Below are 8,263 nucleotides of genomic sequence, written 5' to 3'. Positions count from 1 at the left end.
GCCAGAGATGTGGAGGGTGAGAGGATTCACCAGGGACAGAGTGGGGAGCAGAACAGGCAGATTGACGAAGTACACTGCTGAGGGGAGCAGTGGGCGGGCCAGGAGAGGTCTGCCACGCCATGTGGATCTCCTCCGGGGCAGGCGGGAATCGAACTCATGCTGAAGTGGCTTAAGCTTCTTAGTGCATTGCTTTAACCCACTGCCACCACCAGGGCCTCTGGCAGTTTCTTAAAAGTTAAACATAGCCTTCATCTGATCTAGTAATTGCATTCCAGTTATTTAAAAGAGTTGAAAATATATCCATATAAAAACCTGAACACAAATGTTTATAGTAGCTTTATTCTAGTTTCCAAAAGTGAATGCAACCATGATCTCCTTCAATGGATGAACAGACTGTTCTACACCTATGCATTGGAATATTGTTCCACAATAAAGATAAATGAAACATCAAATCATTAAAAGATGTGGAGAAATCTTAAATGACTACTACTAATTGAAAAAAAAATCAGTTTGAAAAGCTACATAGTGTATGACTCCAATCAAATGACGTTCTGTAAAAGGCAAAACTATATAGACAGTATAATGATCAGTGGTTTCCAGCGATTTTGTGGCTGTGTGAGGAATGTTTGGACATAGAGAAATCAATGAATATGTGAAGGACAAGGTATTTTTTTACAGTGGGGATGTTCTGTATGATACTGTAATAATGGGTGGATAGCATGCATTTGTCAAAATGTAAAATGTACAATGCTGAGTTTAGTTAATTATGTGCCAATATGGATTCAGCTAAGTGTAACAAATTTACCACACTAATACAAGGTGTTAATAACAGGAAATGGTGATAATGGGAGCTCTTTGTGTTAATCACTCATCTTTCTGTAAACCTAAAACTGCTTAAAAAAAATGTCTCTTCATTTTGAAAATCTACTGGGCATATTTGTATATTTTATGTCTTGATTCCCCACTCTGTCCATTTTATCTATGTGTCTGTTTCTGTCAATATCATTGTCTTAGTTACTATAGTCACATCATTATGTGGAATGCTTTTTCCAATTGTTTCAAAATTGTTTTAGCTATTCTAGGGCCTGTGACTTTCCATGTAAACTTGTGTGCATCTACCAAAAAAAAAATTACTTGGATCTTGTTAAAATTGAATACCACTGGGGGAAATTTTGATATCCTCAATAATGTCAAGACGTTCAATCATGAAGAGAGTGTGTCTTTCCATTTATTTAGATCTTTGATTTTTTCATCAGTATTAAGTAGTTTTTGTCATACATGTCTCATAAATGTATTCAGATTTTTATACCACAGGTTTTTTTAGAGCAATTACAAATAGTGTTGGTTTTAATTTCAGCAACCACATACTCATTTCTAGTATATAACTGACTTTTATATGTTGGTTTTATACCTGACAACCTGCAACACTACAATAAATCACATATTAATTTCAGGAGTTGTTTGTAGACTCCTTGTGGTTATCCACATAGATAATCATGTCACCAAAAAATAGGGTCAACTTTATTTTTTTCCTTTCTCATTAGTATACCTCTTATTTCCTCTTCCTTAGTGCAGTGAGTAGAAATTCTAATAATTTGATAAATAGTGGTGTAAGTCCCTTATACTTAGGGTAAAATTCTGTCATCACCACTAAGTATAACGTTAGCTATAGGTTTCCTGGAGATGTCTTTATCAAGGTAAGAATATGCCCCTCTATTCCTGAGAGTTTTTTTTTATCATGGATAAGTTTTAGACTTTGTCAAATGCTTTCTCTATAGCAATTCAACTGATAATTGATAAGGTGATTTTTTTAAATTGATTAGTTCATATGGAGTACTGCTTTGATCAACATTCAGAATTTTACCAGTCTTACCTACCTGGAATAAACCCTACTGAATCACTGTGTAGTTCTTTTTATATGTTGCTTAATCCCATTTGATAATATCTTGTTAAGAGTTTTGGCATTTATAGTCTTGCCTGTAACTTTCTTTTTTGTACGATTTGTTGTTGGCCTGTAGTTTTCTTTTTTGTACTCTTGTCAGGTTGATACTACATAAAATGAATTTGAAAGTGTCCTCTCTTCTACGTTCTGTGAAAGATTTATAGAATTTGTGCCAATTCTCTAAAATTAATAGAATTCTTTCCTAAGGGATTGATGAGTTCCCGCTCAGCAGTACTTTTCTGTACTACTGGGCCCAAAATTGAGACCGGTCTGGCTCTGCCTGGTTACTCTTTGATCTTTTACTTCTGAGAGGGGGTTCGGAAGTGAACTTTCCTTGCCCAAACCAGTCATAGAGTTTCCAGTGTCCAAAGTCAGACCTGCACCTGTTCTTGATTGTGGAGTCCCTTTCTAAAAAGTTCCCCCAGTGAAATTTATAGTGACCCAGAGTATTCCTTGGGCCCTGTTGTGTTGCAGATAGCTAGTCCCTGCCCATTCTGTTGGCTGGGGTATCCCTTCTTTGGTGGTTGTTTGGGTGTGTGTTGTTTAATTTACATATATTTGTGAAATTTTAAGGTTTCCTCCTATTATTGCATTTTAATTGCATACTATTGTGACCAGAAAAGATGTTCAAACTTCTTAAATATGCTCACATTTGTTTTATAATCTAATTTGCAGAATGTCCCATATGTGCTTGTCAAGAATGTATATTCTGCTATTTGATGGAGTATCCTAAATAAGTGCTAGATCTGTTTGGTCAAAAGTATATTTCAAGTCCAGTGTTTTGTTGATTTTTCAGTTTGAGTGATCTAGCCACTGTTGAATTTAGGATATTTAAGTCCCCTATTATTATATTGTCAATTTCTCCTGCAAATCTGTAATATCTACTTAATAGATTTATGTATCCTGATGCTATGTTCATATATCATTTTTTCTTTCATATTAATATTTTTGTGTCCTTTGGGTAGATTCCTAGGTTTGGAATCACTGGGTTATATAGCAGATCCATTTTCAGTAATCTCAGGGATACCCCTTAGCTTTCTATAATGGTTGGACCAATTTTGCATTCCCACCAGCAGTGTAAGAGGGTTGCTTTTTCTCTGCATCCTCACCAGCATTTGTTGTTGCCAATTTTTTTTTTTATTTTAATATGGGAACACTCTCACTAGTGTGAGGTGGTATTTCACTGTGGTTTTGATTTGCATTGCATGATTCTAAGTGTAGCATTTTTTATATACCTGTTGGCCATTTGCATTTCCTTTTTGGAGAAGTTTCTTTTTAGTTCCTCTGTCTGTTTTTTGACAGCGTCATTTGCTTTGTTTTGGTTGTGTGAGCTCTTTATAGATCTTTTATAAATCAGTCACTTATTGGTTGTATGGAGTGCAAGTATTTTCTCCCAATCTGTGTGTTGTTTCTTCATTTTGGTTATTGTGTCTTTTGCTGTAAAGAGCTTTTTAAAAGTGTAATATTTAAGCTTTTAACGTTTAATGTTTATTTTTTCCTTTGTTTCTTTTCTTCTGGGGGTGAGTCCTCAAAGATGTTTCTGAGAGGGCCTCCCTGGTGGTACAAGGGGTTGGAGCACAGTACGATGAAGCAGTGAGCAGCCACTGCAGCACAACTTTGATCCTCATCCAGGGATCCAGGGAGGTGACCCACATGGTGCAGCAGACCTCTTCTATCTCACTGCTTCCCTCAGCAAGTGTATGTCAGTAAATCTGCCTGTTCTACTACCCACTCTGTCTCTGGCGAATCCTCTCACCAGAGAGGATTCCACCTCCGGCTGGTACCCCAGTTCTTGTATGCTTAGATAAGTAAATCTTAAAAAAAAAAATGTTTCTGAGAGCACTGTGCCTGTTTGCTTCTATGTACTTTATGGTTTCACGTCTTGCATTCAAATCTTTTATCCATTTGAGCTGGTTTTGTGGATGGTGGGAGATAGTAATCTAGTTTCATTATTTTGCATGTAGTGATCCAGTTTCCCCAACACCAGTGCACTGTTCTCTTGCACACTTTGTTACTTTGTCACAGATAGACCACATATGTGTATTTCGATTTCTGGGCTTTCAATTTTATTCACTTGGTCTATGTGTCTAATTTTGTTCCAGTATCATACAACTTTTATTATAATGGTTTTGAAGTATTGATTGAAGTCTGGGACTGTGATATATTCTTCTCCCTTTTATTAAGAAGTACTTTCACTACTCAGGGTATTTTGTAGTTCCATCTGAATTTCAACATAATTTATTCCTTTTTTTTTTTTTTTTAAAGAATGCCATTGTGTCATTGGAGTGAATCCCACTTAGTCAAAGTGTATTATCCTTTTGATGAATTGTTGGATTCAGTTTGCAAGATTTTACTGAGGATTTTTGCATCTGTGGTTATTAGAGAGATTTGTCTATAGTTTTCTTTATTTTTGTTCTCTGGTTTTTTGTATTAGTATGATTTTTGGCTTCCTTCTTTCATCTTTGATATTAACAAATGTCATTTGTGAAACCATGTGGTCTTGGGATTTTGGGAGGGGGGAGATGGAAGGTTTTAATTACTGTTTCAGTTTTGCTACTTATAATTGGTTTGTTTAGGATTTCTCCTTTTTTATTCAGCTTTAGATACTTGTATAATTGTAAGAATTGTCCGGCTCTTCTAGATTGTTAAACTTATTTGCATATAAGTGTTCATAGTAGTCTTTGATTGTCATCTAGATTTCTGCTGTGTCTGCTGTAATTTCTCCTCTTACATTCATGATACTATTTGAGTTTTCTCTTCTTACTTTGTGAGTCTGGCTAGAGTTTGTCAATTTTTTGTTGTTTAGTGGTTTCATTGATCTTTTGGACTTTTTAATTTCTATTTTATTTATTTCTGCTTGTATATTTTTATTTCTTCTCTCCTATTGGATTCTGGGTATTTTTGTTGTTGTTGTTCTTTTTCTAGTTCTTTGAGATGTGAGATTAGATTGTATTGTTTTTGGGTTTTCTCATTTCTTTATGTAAGCCTGTATTGCTAGATACTTTTATTACTGTTTTTGCTGTGTCCCATATATTTTATAATTGTATCCTCTTTCTCATTTGTCTCAATGTGTTTTTTTATTTCTTCTTTGATTTCATTAATCTAGTGATCTTTTAGTACTATTTTCTTCATTTTCCATGTAATAAGGAGCTCCTTGCTTTCTGTTCATAGCTTATTTCTGGTTTGATGCCTTTATGATCAGAGAAGATGGTATGATTTCAATCTCCATGCATCTGTTGATGTTTATCTTGTGGTCCAGTATGTGGTCCATCTTGTAGAGTGATCCATGTGTACTTGAGAAAAAAATGTTTTCAGTTTTGGAGAGGCACAGCATCCTATAGATGCCTGTTAGGCCCATGTGGTCTGGATCTTCACTCAGGGCTATTGTGTCCTGGTATGTTTTTTTGTCTTGTTGATTTGTTGCTTGGTGAGAATGGGATGTTGAAGTCTCCTGTGTATATATGGTAAATAATTTTGTCTGTTTTCAGAGATGATAGTAATTGTCTAATGTATTTTGACAATTACTTAATGTATTAATGAACATTGTCTCTTCCTGGTATATTTACCCCTTGATCACTACATAGTGACCACCTATGTTTCTTGTCACCTTTTTCAGTTTGAAATCTTTTTTATGATATAGATGTAGATACAGATACTCCTGCCTTTGAGGCGGGGGGTGGGGGGTTTACTTGTAGGATTGTTTTCCAAGCTTTTTACTTTCAATCTATGTTCATCTTTAGTAGTTAGGTGTGCTTCCTGAAAATAGCAGAAAGTTGGATCTGTTTTTAAATCCAGTGTGCTACTCTGTGTCTTTTCTTTGATGAGTTTAGCCCATTTTCATTTAGGGTGATTGTTGATACATGGAAGTATGTATTATTTTTCCTTCATAGAGGACAGAGAGCTTTGCAGGATTAAGTATTCTTGGTTGACATTTTTTCTTGGAGATTTTTGGAAATGTTACTTCATTCTCTTCTTGCTTGTAGTGTTTTTTTTTTTTTTTTTTTCAGAGACATCTAATGTCATCCTAATTGGTTTTCCTTTTTAGGTTATCTATTTCTTCCCCCAGTCAGCCTCATTATTTTTCCTTTGTCTTGGATTCTCAGTAGCTTTACTACTATGTGTCTTGCCATAGTTTTCTTTTCATTGTGGTAGTTTAGTGTCCTTCTAGCTTGCTACATTTCTATTTTCCTTCTCATCTTCAGGTTTGGGAAGTTCTCTTTAATTATTTCCTTGAGTAGATTTTCAGTTCTCATGTCTCTCTCTTCTCCTTTTGGGATTCCTATGACTCATATTTCCTTTCCTCATGGTTTTAGTTAAATTTAGAAGCGTTTCATCATCCTTTTCCCTTTGTATCTCTCTTTTCTTTTTGGTTCTTTTATATTTGTATCTTTGAGAATACTGATTTGTTCTTCCATGTCAAATATTTTCATTTTTTTCAGAATTTTTTAGTTCCTCTTTTTTAATTTATCTTTTAACATCCTGTATTTCCTTTCTCTTTTCAAAGATTTAATCTCATTCTTTTATTTGTTGGTTATATTTCTCATATAAATTTTTCCCTTTTTGTAAATGTTTTCATTATGGTGATTCTGAATTCTTTATCTGTCAGTTAGAGAAATTCTTTTGTGACATGTTGTTGTGTTTCAGTGGCATATTGTTTCTGGGAGGCTTAACAGTTTGCATTTTTCTTTTTCCCATTGTTTGCTGTTGGGGTTGTTCTATATTTTTGACCACTATGCCACTTGTGCCTGCAGGCATGACTGTTGGTGCTCTCCTCAGATGTTGATGGATCTGCCTTGTGCATGGGCCCCTATGGCTGGGCAAGTGGCTACATGATGACTGGTGCAAGGGTGTGATTCCCAGATCCTCCTGGTTGGCTCAGGGGGTAGCTGCTGTAGGTGGTTCTTGAGCACAGGGGTTTCACTCCTCTCCACGTGAGTGTACAGCTACAGGATGGCTGGTATGGAAGGGTGGGGCTCTGAATTGCTCCTGGTATATGCCAGGGGGTCACTTCTCTGATGGTGCTTTAGTGCAAGGGCTTTGATTCTTTCTCAGCTGGGCACATGACTACTTAATGGCTGGTGTATATAAGAGCATGGCTCCCTGGTGTTCCTGATGGGCACCAAGGGTCACCACTGCAGGAGGGGTTTGGGCTACGGGGTTTTGCTTCTCCTCATTTCTTTAAACAAGCATTTCCCTCATTCTCGCTCTATTTCTGGGACTCCAATATTTGTAAAATATCTCTTTTGATGTTATCCTAAAAATCATGTATTCACTATTTTAAATTCATTCTGTTTGTTTTCATCTGACTAGGTAATTTCAATGTCCCTGTCTTCTAATTCACAGGTCCTTTTTTATGTTTGATTCATTTGTTATGTTGATTCTCTTTACTGCATTTTATTCATTTAATTCACTGTGTTCTTCAGACCCAGAATTTCACGTTTATTTTTTTTAATATTTTATGTCTCTTTGCAAAATTTCTCATTTTGTTTCTGTATTATTTTCCTAGGTTTGTAAATTGTCTCTCTTTGTCTTCTTATATCTCATTGAGCTGCCTTAGTATAGCTGTTTTGAATTCTTTAACAGATAAAACTCAGATCTCCATATCTTTAGGACTGGTTATGTCATGTTTCCTTGATTTTTAAAGTCTTTGAATTTGACATAGCAGTACCTTCCCAGTTTTTATTAACTGCCTTCAGGAGAACAATACCTTCCATTTGCTATGCTAGGGATTCTGAGACTTTCTTATATCTTCTATGGATATACTTGTTCTACATTTCTTACTCCAACTTGTGACAGAATTCTTAAGGTTCTATGCCTTTTCTCAATCTTGTAACACATCAGATAGTTTGCTGATATTCTTCTTTTGCTTCCCAAGGATGGTGTTAGAGCTCATAGTTTGTGGTCTCTCCTGCCTTACAGATTTGGATTGACTTTCTATGTATGTTCACTAGTCATTTATCAAAGCTCAATCTCACCAATACCATCAGGAACATACACAAAGAGTTTCATAGGGTGGAGATATTTAGGTAAGGCACAAATATTGCTGAAGGTTTCCATTATCCAGTTGAGGATCCATAAGTGTGGAATCCCAAGATATTAATGATAGATTTCTTTTTTCTTGTTGTAAAGATTTATTTGTTTATGTATACAAGAGCTGGGGTGGTGAAAGGATTCAGAGGCAGAGTGGGGAGCAGAATAGGCTGAATACACTGAAATATACTGCTAAAGGAGCAGCAGGCAAAACAGGAGAGGTCTGCTGTGCCATGTGGGTTAGCTCCCTGACTTGGATCAAACTCATCAAACTTACCAACCTGTGGATCT

This window comes from Condylura cristata, unplaced genomic scaffold, assembly GCF_000260355.1.
Source record: "Condylura cristata isolate star-nosed mole 26May11 unplaced genomic scaffold, ConCri1.0 scaffold00051, whole genome shotgun sequence".
Lineage (NCBI taxonomy): Eukaryota > Metazoa > Chordata > Mammalia > Eulipotyphla > Talpidae > Condylura > Condylura cristata.
Note: the sequence above shows the minus strand (reverse complement) of the source record.